Source organism: Oenanthe melanoleuca, chromosome 3 (genome assembly GCF_029582105.1).
Source record: "Oenanthe melanoleuca isolate GR-GAL-2019-014 chromosome 3, OMel1.0, whole genome shotgun sequence".
Classification (NCBI taxonomy): domain Eukaryota; kingdom Metazoa; phylum Chordata; class Aves; order Passeriformes; family Muscicapidae; genus Oenanthe; species Oenanthe melanoleuca.
The window spans coordinates 81,924,638-81,939,591 of record NC_079336.1 but is presented as its reverse complement, the minus strand read 5'-3'; positions in this window follow the sequence as shown (position 1 = coordinate 81,939,591).

Sequence of the window (14,954 nt, the reverse complement as noted above, 5' to 3'; positions counted from 1 at the left end):
GTACTGTGAAGGGAGCACAGTCTCTGGTTATCAGGTGCCCTTTTATATTAGTTTCTCATGTGCTGTTTTAAAACTATACCTGCACCTAGCACTTCACCTAAAAACAGAATTTTAACTCTGCATGATGGCAAAACAGGAGAAGCAAAATTCTTATCATTCCTGTCAGATGATAAGCTGCCCTTGAGCAGCTGTAAACTGGAGGTGTAGTGGTGGTGGGTGAGGAGCTTTGCTACCAAAGAAGACAGGATTACCCATGACTGAATGGGCAATGTATTCATATTCCCATTCCATTACTCAGATATTCTCAGACTATTAGGCAGGGGAAATGAATTTAAAATTGAATACTCTTTAGTACAGATTCTTGAAATTACTTTTATTAATCAACACTGATTTTTAAAGCAGTTTTTACATAATAATTTTTGCTGCTAAAGAGAGTAGCAGGGAACCTAACAAAGGCTGGGGAGCTAATGAATCTGATTTTGTATTCCACGTGTCATGGCCCAGAAGCCAGGCTCTGACAGATTTCTTTATTGAACCTTCAGTCAGGCCCTTTGTGAGACTCATTCTGTAAATGAGGGTTTGTAAGCCGTGACCATGGAAAGGGTTCATTGTCCATAACAGTGGATGGTTCAAGGGCCTGATTAATAGTGGTGAGCAAACACTTTCACCTTGAAGGTCACCAATTCAGGTTTAGCCCAGTCTGGCTGTGACAGCAACTTCTTTACTTCTCAGAACTGTAAGGGACAAGAATGATTGACAGAAATTCATTACACCACAAAAATATACACTGGGGACAGGAGGGAGGACTCTCACCTCTCTAGGGACATCTTTTGTAGGGGTTTAGCTAGTCTGGTAACCTTTCCAGAGGTCAGCTCTTTTGGAAGGCTCTGCACTGCCTCTGGAGAAGCATCTCCCTCTTTGTGGTCTCTTTGGTGAGCCTAAAAGGATTCCTTAGCTTAGCTGGGTCATATAAGTACTGTGCCAAGCATGATTCCTGGGGACAGGTTTGCTGGAAGACTGAGAGGTGCTTCTGCCAATTCTGTGTGTACTGTGGCACATGAAGTTTTGTGCATGGAGTGCATGAGCTTTTATCACTTCCTTGGCAGGGACATTTTCTATTTCCTTCTGTTGTTGTGCCTGTTCCTGGCTTTGGTATCCATCTGTAAGATTGCCAGGACAGAAGCTGTTTCCAGCAGTCATACAGTGCTTGGATCATTGAAGAGAGCTGAACCTCTTACTGCCTCTGATTGCTGCTAAAAATGCAACATGTTGTGCAGTGGATAAGGAGGAGATAATTTCACTGATGCTGTTCATGCTGACTCTATTTAGTTGAAAGATTTCAGTAACTACTTTAAGACTGCCAAGAAGGTGTGACTGCAACAAATATTCCAACTCTGGTTTCTTATGATCATGTAGAACTTGTGAAGATTTGTTTGTGAAATGAGAGATTGGATCTGATGAAATCAAAATATTCCATCTTGAAACTGATTTAAACATACTTCCTGGGCTAATTGGTTAGTTAAGAATTCACTGGAGACTAGGAAGAAGAACTACATGCTTGTATCAGTGATGTGGCCAGATGTCAGTCGAGGTGGGAAGACCAAATAAAGATCACACCATGAAGTGGATCTGTAGGAATGAGGAGAAGAATGGGACTGAGGCAGCTTATTGTTGATTAAGCATCAGCTAATCATGCCATTAATCAGAAAATCAAAACCAGACTGATAGGGTCAGTGCACTAATTCTTATTAGCAGTAAAGGGAAATAAGGGTGAGGGTGACTGGTGTGCCCTCCTCATACTGCTTTTCAAGTAGCTTGGCAGACAAAATTGAATTTTACTTTGTTTGCAAAAAAACCTATTCTTCACAATGATATTTCCTTATGCTTCCCAAACACTCTTTACTGTGTAGCTTCAAAGTACATAATACATTTCATTAATTTTCCTGCAAAACATGCTCTACTCTGCTTAGCATCTCCTTGTGTTTGCTCTTGCACCACTTGTCTATGTTATTATGGAAGTTTGGACGTGAATGGCAAAATATGAATTTGACAGTGCAGCACTCAGAACTGGAACGAGCTGTCAACTGCTAATTATTTGCTAGGAAAGTTCATGGACTACTGTGAATAACAGACACATCTGAGAGTTTTCCAATCTGCCTCTGGACATTTCATAAGTACCGAAATGGTGGCATTCATTTCATGATTTATTTGTTGTGAAATGTTTACTTGGCTCTGCTCCCATGTCTATACCACCAAGCCAGCAGCTGTAGGACCCTAACAGACTTTCTTTTGAGATATCCAGGGCTTCCTTTTTCAAATCTGTTCAGAAAATACAGGAAAAAACAGCTTTTTTTCCTGACATTTTAGTATTTCCAGCTTCTGTTTGATCCCAGAAGCCCAGAAGCATCAGGAAAACAAAAGCAAATGAACAGAGAAGGGAATCCTTAAAAGAGATCTTTCTCAAACAGAAGTCATTGGTAATCAGTGATTCCTTCATCAAACCCAGCCAGTGCCTGTGTGCTGGTCTGCAGGAAATCACACTGAACAGTTCTAACACTACTTTGGGATCCTGCCAATTTTACAGCCTCCAATGAAACCTCAGGTGAACATCTAAGGCTGAAGTGGAATCAGTGCTGACATTTTTCCCGAACCATTTCTTCCGTATGGCTGGAAGCAAAATGTGTGCAGTTGGATCCTGCAGCAGCCCTGGGAGAGACCTCTGTTTAAAGGGACCTGGGGACACCCAGTACTGTGCTGTCAAAACTGGAGCTGACCCTGTGCAGCCCTGCTGTCAGCTCGGGCTGCAGACCTTCTCTTGCCCCTTCAGCTTTGAATACCCTGTGAGGACTGTCAGCTCTGGCTCTCTGGGGTGGCTTTCAGAGCTGCTGTTTCTAAAGTTTTAAAGCAGCTAAAAAAAAAGTTTTATAGTAGCCTTCCAGTACCTAATGGTATCCTCTGGGAAAGCTGGAGAGGGACTTTATAGAAGGGTGTGGAGTGACAGGACAATCAATGGGTGATGGCTTTCCACTGGGGGTAGGTTTAGATTAGACACTAGGAAGAAATTCTTCTGTGAGAGTGGTGAGTCACTGGAACAGACTGTGGATGCCTCATCACTGGAAATGTTCAAGATCAGGTTGGATGGGGCTTTGAGTAATCTCTAGTGGAAAGCATCCCTGCCCATGGCAAGGAGGTTGGAATTTGATGATCTTTATGGTCTATTCCAAGAAACCATTCTATGGTTCTAAGAATAGAAATTGCCCCTGAAATAGTGATTTTGGTTTACAGTCAGAAATATTCAAACTTTGGGGGATATTTGATATTTTTGGCCCTGGTTAATGAGCATTTTGTATATGACAGAGGTTATGTTTTCTCATGTCTCAGCAACCACAAAAGCTAGAGAGACTAGAACAATAACAACAAAAAAATATCCTCCCTGAATTCCAGGAGCTGGAGCATTAAGTAAAATTGTTTTTTATAAGAACTGTCTGTCCTAGTTTCAGTTGGGATGGAGCTAATTTTCTTCATAGTAGGAAATATGGGACTGTGTTTTGGATTGGTGCTGGAAGCAGTATAAAATAGGGATGTTTCTGTTATTGCTGAGCAGAGCTTACATGGAGTCAGGACCTTTTCTGACTGTCACTCCCTGCCACCACTGAGGGAGATGGGCATGCTGAAGGAACAGGGAGGAGAGCCAGGACAGCTGATCCCAACTGGCCAAAGGGACATTCCAAACCATATGGCATCTTGCACAGCATACAGAGCTGGGGAAGAAGGAGGAAGGAGGGGACATTCAGAGTGATGGCATTTATGGAGCCCTGCTTTCCTGGGAATGGATGAACACCTGCCTGCCAAAGGGAAGTGATGAATAAATTCCTTTTTTTTTACTTTGCTTGGGTGTGTGGTTTTTTGCTTTACCTATGAAACTGTCCTTATCTCAACCCACAAGTTTTCTCACTTTTACTCTTCCAATTCTCTCTGTCATCCCACTAGAGGGTACTGGGGGAGTGGCTGTGTCATGCTTAATTGCCAGGGGTGTTAAACTCAGTGCTGCTCCTTCTCTGGAGACTGGCCTCATATCTGTTGGCTTCTCTGTTTCCAGTGTGTGCTTGTCAAAACATTACACTCTTCCTTTCCAACCTGTGTGGTGATTGTGGATGATCCCAGCTCTTCCCTGCCCCTCTGCCCTGTTTTGATTTGAAAAGCATAACTCTTTCAGGTAACAGATGTTTCTTTGCCTAAAGGTGCCATCCATAATGGGGAAATAATCTCCTGAAATGGAAAGGGGACATTAGCCTGGGCTTTGGCATGTCAGATCTGAGAGGAGAGTGGAAGTGTTCTGTCAGCAACCTCAGGCAGAGCCAGGCTGGCAGGGTTGCCATGGCAGTTAGCTTGTTTATCAAATCAAGGTCCCATAATCAAACAGCAGAAGATGTAATTCAGAGAGCCCTGAAAGTAAAATATGCATATCTGTATGTATTAAGTTGCAGGAAAAGTGGGAAAAGAGATCAAACTCAGCAGGTTATCTTTTTTTGATTTAAATAAAATAAGCATCAGATTTTTCAGCAACTTCAGTGTCAAGAGGTAATACCGGTCAAAATACAGATATTATTGTGGCATGGGTACAAACTGAAAGATATGTTCATATGTGCAAACTGAAATCATACTCAATTCACATGAAGAGTTACCTTATGTTGGTTAATGATATTTTTTTTAGTCCCCCCATTTTCATTGAAAGAAATGGTCAGGCAATCATAAAGTAGTGTTAATTTGGGCCTTGGTTTGAGTGGAGTGAAATAACTCATAAAAGATGAGAAGTTTTATTGCATAAGACAGTGTTTGCCTAGAAATATGTATTGCCTTGTGGGAGGATCCAATTATAAGAATAAGCAGATTGGAACTATGGGATATTAACAGATGGATGCTTAAAATTTTAATTCTTTAATCCTTGAACTGTTATTGATATAAGAACAACTCTGTGATATGCAAGCTCCTATACAAATACCTGATTATAAAGTGTATCAGTATCAGTTTAATTTTGAAGAGAAGCAATAGGTTTGAATGAAAGAAACAGGCATCAGTTTGTAAGAGATGTCTGCAGTAATCACTAACCTGCTTAACGGGAATTTAAAGGTCAGGCCACGTGTTATTGGAAAAATCATTCCCTTTGGATTCACTAAAAGTTCTTACACTTCACCTGGGACTCAGGAGGTCAAATTCAGATACTCAGATTCAGCAGGTGCAAATGAACAAAACCAGGAATACTACTTAGCCAAGCACAGGAGCTCTTGAGCAGGGAAATTCAGTCAGAGACCCTCAGACTTCCTACAGGCACTGGGAGCCCAGGTGTCTCTGCAAATGGCCTTTGTGCTGTTCATGGACTAAGCCTTTGCATACATCATTGGAAATCTTCAGAAACAGAGAAATGACTATACATGAGAGAAACTGGAAGCTTATAGTCAGGGTCTGCTGTGGCAAAAATAAACATGTACAAAAGTATAATATTATAACTGAGTAAATTATATGCTTCAGAAGATCCCTGCATACATATTTAGCAAGTGCTGGCTATGCATCTACTCACACCATACTGTGTATATTTGAGTGACTGGAACAATTCCTGAGGTTAATTACTAAACTAACCAAAGGCCTTGACTCATTTGGAACTGATGGAGAGAGCTGCACTTATTCCTCAAATTCATCAAGCAAACACAATTATGCTGGTCCTGACACATGGCTTGACTAATAGCACAGGCTACTGGAGTAAAACACCCTGCCTTGGCATGCTCTCAGAAACTGCCACGCACCATGAGATGAGAGCTGGTGCAGGGGGAAGGCAGTGCCCACCCACTGGGTATCCCCCTGATGCCTTGTTTGTAAATGGCACTGCATTACTGGAAACTACAGAAAAACATGACACTCTCTGTCCTGGAAACTTGGGATGTGTCTGCAGATAATTCTCTCTGAGTGGTTTTCTGTTAGTGCATCCAGAGAGAAGGGGTCTCTTCCAGTTAGCACAGAGTGCTGCAGCTGGGCTGGCTTGAGCTGTGCAGTAAGGATTTTGCATGTGAATCACTCTCTCTCTGTTGTACACTTTTATTATTGATATTGCTGCTGTTACTATTTGCTTTCTTTTCTCATTGCTGTTTCCAGTAAATTGTTCTCATCTCAGCCTGTGATCTTTACCTTTTTTGTCTCCAATTCTTCTCTCCAGCCCACTGCAAGGGGAAAAGGGAGGGTGAGCAAGCAAGTGCCAGTGTGGTGTGGAGATTCTCAGTGAGAACACTGGACTGGGGACTCCTATTCTTCATATTTATTAACAGAAGTGGTCCTGAGCACCTATTTCTTTTAGAATGGTTTTAGAATGGTCAATCAAAGCTGCATCCTGTCTACCCTGGAGAACTGTCTGCAGCACCTTTGACATGAAAATTCCTACCTTCCTGTACCATTCTGGCTGTGAAGAAGAGGGTGGCAAGTAGAGGTACAGCACCAGCCTTTGGGTACCCCATCAGGTGCCCTACAGGCCCCTGGCAGCACCTGAGAGCCATCTGGAGGGATGTGCCTGGTGCAGAGTGAGATGCCTATCCTGCCCTCCCCCTCCCACTGCTAGCTCTCTGTAACTGCATTTGTGTTGTCCTTGTGCCTGGGCTTTGCTTTTGGCCACACAATTTCAGTGGGACAGCCCAAGTGTCAGACAGTTGCCAGGAGTACCTGTTTTCAAGTGGAAAAATGGGAAACCAGATTACAGAGCTGGTGTAGGAAGACTCGAGCTAAGAATTTTAAAACCATAAAATGGTTTGGGTTGAAAGGGGCCTTAAAGGTCATACAGTCCAACCCCACTGCTAATGTAGAGTAATATGTTTCTTAAAGAGAAGAGAAGAAAAGAAAAGAAAGAAAGCCTAGACAGGCTTTATGATGACCCTTTTAGAGTTTGAATGTGAGTGTTTCATGTAGCAGGATTGTAGAAAAGCCAGCTCTTCATTATGTATAATCTCTGTATCTTCTGGAAGACCTGGTGCACTTTAGCAATCAAAAAGAAAATGTAATTTTGACAATTCTTTAAAAACGAAGAAGTGAAGGGGAAGGAGAGAAGAAGGGTTGAAAGCACTAGTTTGGTCTATCATAGGTTTATTTTCATGTGGTTTCGTGATCACAGAAGCACTCTGCCAAATTTGCCCTTTTTCTGTGAAGTGATGTGAATCAAAGTTCAGTCATTTGCTGGAGTGAAAAGCTTTTTGTTCTCTTTAAGTAGGAACCAAATTGCAGTGAGAAAGTAACGAGAGTGAAGGTCTCTCACCATCCTAGTAAGAAGTCAATGTAGTGTTTGAGGACAGTTTATCTAGATGCATACAGCTTATGGCATAGGCACCAGTAGTACTATGAAGCCTAAAATCTCAAGATCAGGCAGTGAGACAGTAATTAAAAGGAGTGTTTCCCGTAGAGGACTACAGAGACACTACTAGGCTGTGGCAGGTGACAGAAGTAGAGCTTAGCAAGCATCTCTGTGCCTCCAGGAGACAGCCAGTGCTACTCAGAGGGCACTGAGCCCCCTGCTTCTGTCCCTGGGCAGGGTCTGGGACACTCAGAGCTGTTACTGAGCCTCCCTGCACCGTCTGCTGCCTCCTGCTTTGGACAGGAGCTGTCCTTGCTGGGCCTGGTCTGCATGCAGGATAGCTCATGCTCTAAACACCTGGCTGTCCTTGTGTCACACTGGTGAAAGCTGCATCACTTCAGTAAAGTCCTGCATGTCTTTGTTGACTACTGATTTCCACTGATGTGGAGAGCTGTGCTTTATCCCCAGACTTGTACATGTTTCCTGACTCTAACTGCCACAAATTATTTTCCCTGCATTATTCCCCTAGATCCTATGAAACTTAAGAATTCCACAGCTGAAGTATCCTAATGATTCAGGGTTGTTATGATTTACAATCCCAATTAGCTCCCTCTGTGCATTATGACTGATTCTCCAATTTTGGGATAGCCTGCTATGTTCTTCAACAGGATTTCTGTCTCATCCAGTGAACATGAATAGTCCTGCTCTGGGGGGTCCCTTTTGTTGTATTTCCAGTTCTTAGATGGCCTCTCTGTTTGGTAGTCTGACTACAAACCTTGTGCTCTAGAGTGCAGGTTAGGGAGAAATTTGGATGTGCATCAACCCCTTCTAATGGCCTGATTTCCCTAGCAAGGAAACACTGACACACAATGAAAGAAAACCACTGTATGCTCCAAGAAGGTATCTAATCTGAGTAATCAGGGAAAGAGGGGTATTGAGTGCCTCTGCAGGTAAAGAAAGGTACAGCTTACATGACCTTCATCTTTTACTGCTGTGGAGGAAACATTCCCAGCAAATGCTTTGGGGACCTGGAGAAGATGGTGGAAGGGGCTGTCGTGGTTGAATCCATGTGATGCTGCCTGGAAAAATGGATTCTGTCTGTACTGCAGCCACAGAGTGTGTGTGTGATGCTGGGAAGAGAGATTCTAATTCTGTGCTTTCCATATCCTGCCTGTGTACAATGCAAGCTGTGGAGTCTGTTGGTAAAAACAGAGAAATCAGCAACCAGACTCAAAGCAATTAAAGTGCCTCAAAACCTAACATCCCCTACCAAGTCAGGACTTTCAAAAGCAACACCCAGCACAGCTGGGCATTTCAGATGTAATATCTCACCATCTCAGTTCCCCATCTCCATGGGAAATAGCTTTACCACATCAATTCTCAAGATTTGCTGTGAATATCAATCAATTATTTTTTTCAAACCACTAAAACATCGTAATGATGAATGTTTTAAAGAACTTATGATTTATGTTGTCTTCAGATTAAGTCTTCACAGTGTACATAAATAAGGCCTGGGGCTGAACATAGACAAATTAAGATAAAATGAATTACTGAACAGCTGCTTCTGGGGGGAGCAAATCCACTGTACTCTCCAGGTGGTGAGGGCACTTGAAGATGGTGTATGTGAGCATGAAATTAAAGACCAGGACACGTGCTTTGCCCACACAGGACTGAAGCAAGCCTGCACAAACCTCTTCTCATTTTAATCTTTGATTGTGCAACTTTTCAACCTTTTTCAATCAATGTGATGGCTTTTAACATATTAAATGTACCAAGGCAATGAAATAAATTGAGGAGAGAGTTTATTTTTGTTGGGCACATGAAGCACATTTAAAAAAAGAAGAAATCAACCCTGTAATGTAAATAACAGTAGTAAATGCTGGAAATCACATGGCTGGTAGTGACAGGCTGGTGTGGCCTTGCCATGGGACACTGTGGAGGCCACAGTCCCCTTTGAACAATATTCTCTCCTGGGTCATATTGTGTAGCATCCCTATCCAGAATTCTGCCTCCAGCCTGGGGTGTCTGTGTATCTTGGTACACTTTATTCCTGGGCAAGGAAGCACTGCTCAGCCATCTGCTGAGGAAGGATTGAAGGAAAGAGAATGGAGAGGGGATCTTATCAACCCCTATGGATAACTTAAGGGTGGGTGTAAAGAGGATGGGACCAGGAGTGTTTTGTGACAGGCCAAGGAGCAGGAGGCACAAACTGAATCACAGGAAGTTTTATCTGAATATTAGGAAAGAATTTTTACTTTGAGGATGCTAGATCATTGGCACAGGCTGCCCAGAAAGGTTGTGGATCCTCCTTCTCTGCATATTCAAAAGCTGCCTGGATGTGATCCTGGGCAGTCTGGCCCAGGGGAACCTGCTTTAGCAGAAGGGTTGGACTAGGTAATCCCCAGGCACCTTCCAATTCCAACCATTCAGTGATTCTGTGGTTGTGTGGCTGACAATCTATACTTCCCCTCCATTTTTCTGCTTTTGAGTTTGTGGGCTAAAACTGTGCCTTGGCTTTCTGCCCTCTGTTAAGCATTTGGCTGTAATTTAGTGTGAACATGAGTTGTGGTTGCCAGCAGCAATAAAACACTGGACCATGCTTTCTGGCCCAGTTTGAGTGTGTCAGGAAGTCTATGGTGAGGGCTTCCCAGGCATTAAAAGCACAGCTACCCTGCATCCCTGCAGTTAAATCAGAGCAAGGCACAGCTACCCTGCATCCCTGCAGGTAAAACAGTGCAAAGCACAGCTACCCTGCATCCCTGCAGTTAAATCAGTGCAAAGGCACAGCTACCCTGCATCCCTGCAGTTAAATCAGTGCAAGCACAGCTACCCTGCATCCCTGCAGTTAAATCAGTGCAAGGCACAGCTACCCTGCATCCCTGCAGGTAAATCAGTGCAAGGCACAGCTACCCTGCATCCCTGCAGGTAAATCAGTGCAAGGAACAGCTACCCTGCATCCCTGCAGGTAAATCAGTGCAAGGCACAGCTACCCTGCATCCTGCAGTTAAATCAGTGCAAAGCACAGCTACCCTGCATCCCTGCAGGTAAATCAGTGCAAGGCACAGCTACCCTGCATCCATGCAGATAAATCAGTGCAAGGCACAGCTACCCTGCATCCTGCAGTTAAATCAGTGCAAGGCACAGCTACCCTGCATCCCTGCAGTTAAATCAGTGCAGGGAGGACAGCAGATGGGACTGCTTCTCCTGGGGACAAGGCAACTCAACTGGTGCTGCTGGCAGAAAGTTCCAGGGAAGGAGCTCAGAATAGCTCAGACTTCTCTGAAGCATGACCTGGGCTAGTGATGAATTAGCACACAGGAGTCAGTGAACTTCTAGCCCTGAGGTTTAGTGTACATCCCCAAGGCTAAATGAGGAGGCTGTGTCACAATCCAGCTAAAGCTTAGGTGTCTTCCTTCACTTGAGTGCATAAAAAATATGGGGTCAAATAATCCAGAGGTTCTAGCATCAAAGATCCTCCACAGGATAGCAAACAGAGCATCTCACTTGATGGGGGCTTCAGGCAATTTTTTTGCATAAATGCTTCTGCTGGAGCTTCTCCTGGGAGACCAGACACAGAACCAGCAGTGATGGATCTCTGACTCTCATCCTCTTCCCTTGCTGCACGACACCTGATCACTCCTTTGCATAACTAGAACTTTGTTGTGGAGGGAATCCAACCTATATTAAATTACAGGTTGGCCAATCTGAGCTTGCCAGCTCAGTTGAAAAACAAACAACCTCATCTAATTTCCTGCATGTATGTTTTTCCTGCATATTCTTTAGCTTTGCCTTGGCATTTCAATAGCAGCAGGAGACTATTAGCTTGTCAACAATGGTCTATTGCATTGACATTATCTCTTAATTACACAATTACTTTGTTATGTACTGTAGTATGAGCAATAAAACATTTGAAGTACTTCAAGCAAATACAGTTTTAAAGGTTTAAAAGAAAAAAGACACAACCCAACTCTGATTCAAACTACCTGCTAAGTGTAAGTACTTTTTCCCCCCTCTGTTAATAGATTAAGGAATTAATTGTACAATTAGTGCTGGAAAAGGTGTAGGTGAAATGATTGGTAAAATGGTGCTCTTTGTCTTTTTACACTGATAGACACATCAAGAGAACAGGGCTGCTTTACTCACAGCACTCCTTGTCCTTTCCCCACGGGACCCCTCAAAATTAACTGGATCCAGCTCAGCACACGTGGCTGGAGGCATCCTGGCAAGGGGCTGCCTTGCTGCCTGTGCCATCAGGGAAGTGCCAGCCTGGCCACACTCCTGGGTACCATGGGGTCACCTCCTAGCTCCAGCTCCAAACCTGTGTGACACCACAGGTTTTCACTTCAGAGAAGCTAAGCTGGTGCTCTGCACTGGCACTGCTGTAGCCTGAAGGAGGGCAGCTGGAAGTGCAGCTCACAGCCAGGCACGCTGGCAGCCACTCCCATCCCTGCCAGGTTATTGCTCACTGGCTGCTGTGCTGCCATGCCCAGACCTGCTCCCAAAGGAGTCAAGGGTACTTTGTCATTGCTCTTGAATGACAGTAGAACATGGGACTTTGTAGCCTAGATAAAACTGGTGCACTTGGCAAAGGTTTTATTTTAGAAGCAAATCTCCTTATCCCCCTAAAATTCCAACACTGCTGACTTCTAGACTTACATTTTTTTCCTACAACCCTTGCTTTGCCTCCTGACAAAATCAATATCCTAAAAATAAGTAAATAGGCATGCATTGCAAGCATCTAAATTGAAAAGCAGCAGCTGGCAGAACCATGCATCTTTAATCTAGATTTAGTCACCCAGATAGAGTGAAGCTTTGCAAGACCCCTCAGGCAAAACATTTGACAAATTTTCTGTAGTGCACTTCAGAAGGCCATGAGTCCTTTCCCCATTACAGGTATAAAAGAACAACATGGGAATGTTCCCAGTCACTTTTCTCACAGCTCCCCTCAGCCTCTCTCCTGGGATAGACGAGGAACAGGATGGTGACTTTGGCTAAGGATTTGTGTGTCAGCACAAAGGAGGAGGAAAGCCCCAAGGGTTGGTGGGAAGGAGCTGGGATAAACTGCAGGAGCAGGCTGCAGATCCAAACACCTGGCATGGTTTCACTGACATCCTTGCATTTTGCCAGCCTCTCTATGAGAGCAAAACCCATTTACAAAGAGCCCTGTTTTCCTGGAGGGTGCTTTCTTTTTTTGGTTTTATGAGATTCCCTACAGGGAGGATTCAGGGATGATGACTTGAGCAGGACTGCTTTTCTACTAATGTTGCCAGTCAAGAATTGCACAAATATTTAACAGAAAGATACTTGCAGCAACTCAGCTCCTCACCTATTCCCATCACCAGAGAATTTTACCTGACACCCTATTCTGTGACTAGCTCTTTCTGGCAAGCAAAAAAAAGGTAACATAACATTGGAGAAGAATGAGAGAGGAGAAAATGCAGGTCTGGTATATATCACTCAGGGAATGAAAATCAGCAGCTCTGAAGAACAATCTGAATGCAGATATTACAGTGATGGTTAATGATTAAGGCAGTGAACAGAGCCTGCTGGTTTTTACACCAGTCTGTTTGTTTCCTTGGGCTCCTCACTGGGTTTGCAGCACACAGTTTAGCTAAAATTCAATGCCTGTTCTGCACTGAAATATTTTTCAGAGCTAGAGATAAGTGTAAGCTGCACTGAGATGTCAATGGAGATCTCAGCTCCCCGTGACATATTGGAGATGGGTTTGAGCCCATTCAGGCTTTGCAAAAGTGTGAATAATTTTAGGAAGGATTTTGAAGGCAGAAAATATTAGCATTTTTGGGAGAAGGAATCCTGTGCATAGAAGCAGCAAGACATGGGTGACAAAACCAAGAGGAGAATGCTTTTTCTTGCACAGAAAGAAATGTTTCCTAGTAGCCCCTGGGTAATGGGTTAGGAGGTGGATAGAGATTTATTTGCACTTTTAACATATTCATATCTCTGTGGCTGTGTGTTGCATGCACTAACTGCTCTGGCAACCCTGGTTTCAGACTCACAAAGTGTTTCCAAAATAGGATTTTTGTGTTTGCTGCCTTTGGCCTGATGAAGCTACAATGGCAGAGAAGTTCAAAGGCAACAGATGCTGAACCCTGGCTCTTTGGTTTTTTCCACCACATAGACACAAATATCAGCTGTCAGCTAGAGATTATGCAAAATAATTCATTTTGAATGATAGGGATAAACACTTTTCAAACATCTGCCTGAAGAATAAAAACAGAAGATGATGACAATCTGGAAGACAGGGGGGCAAGGACAGCAAAACAATTGGCATGTATGTGCAGACCTGAGAAGAAAGGGGCATGCTATGTGATACTTGTTGACACAAGTGCTGTACACTATAGAATTATGTGCTTGTTTTTGCCTTCTTTTTGGCACTGCATCTCAGACAGGTCCTGCCCTCCTGTCCCACCTCTGCAGCTCTGTGGAAAGTGATTTGTAAGTGTCTTTTCAGACAAATAATTTTTCAAGCCTAGGATTCAATTTAGTTTCCAAATGTTCTTCTTAAAATTTGATATTTCATGGTTAAAATGTTTATTCAACAGTAAAGACCAGTGTTTTAATTTTTCAAAAGGAGTCTCTTGAATTTAGATTGCAGTTGTTGAGAGTGTTTTTCTATTTAGAGGAAAATATGAAATATTTTGACACATTTTAAAGCTGATTAATTTTCTATTCTAGTTAAGAAATGCATGAAAATAGTTTTCTTGGGCAAAATTCCTGACCTATTCTGTTATTGTATTTTGCCTATTCTGCATATCTGCTGTTTTCCAGCAACAAACAGCCCTGTAGGATCATGGGGGAACTTTGGTCTTTTTCTTTTCTCTGCCCTATTCCTCCTGCCTAGGAGCTACTCTACAGTACAGAATAAGCATTTCTTTTTTACTTTCTTTCTTCCTTCTTCAATCTTGCAGCATACCCGCCTCACTGTGCTCCCACTCTTTTGAGTCTTTCTGCTTTGTCTGCGATTCTGCAAATGAATCATTTTTTTTGCATCTGTTTTTGTGAAAAGGAAAAAAATACAAAGCAAAACAAATGAGCCCTGTGAAATGTCAAGGAGGCTGTTAAACAACAGTCTTGAAAACAGCACCTTAATTGCATCACTAATGGGAGTTCTTATCTAATTGAAAAGCAACGGAGCAGATCTTTTTTTTTTGGTTGTTTCCATTAACCACTGCCTGAGAAGTGGAGAAGTGAAGAGGAACCACAAAACAAACCTCTGCAAGGGCTGGGGGTCTCGTTGCCAGAGAGAGGGGTGTGCCTCCTTGGAGCCTTGGCTGCCCATCTTACCTCCCACGGGAAGCGCTGGTGCTGCCCGTGGGAGCCAGTGGGGGTTTCAGCAGCCTCAGAGAAGGGGTGGTGGGCACTCACTAGGGATGTGTGCATCACAGCCATCTCTCACAGGCTGGTGCCACACCCACTGAGGTGCAGGGAGCCATAAGGCTCTCACTTCTGGGCTTTGCAGAGCCTGAATTTATAGAAGTCTTATTGCTTAACACCACCTGAGTAGCTGACGCGGTTAGTCGCAGCAGGAACTTTATTTTTGGATAAGCTTCAGTAAAACCTTGGATCATGGACCAAAGTTCACAAAAAAGGTGCTCTGTACTTAGGA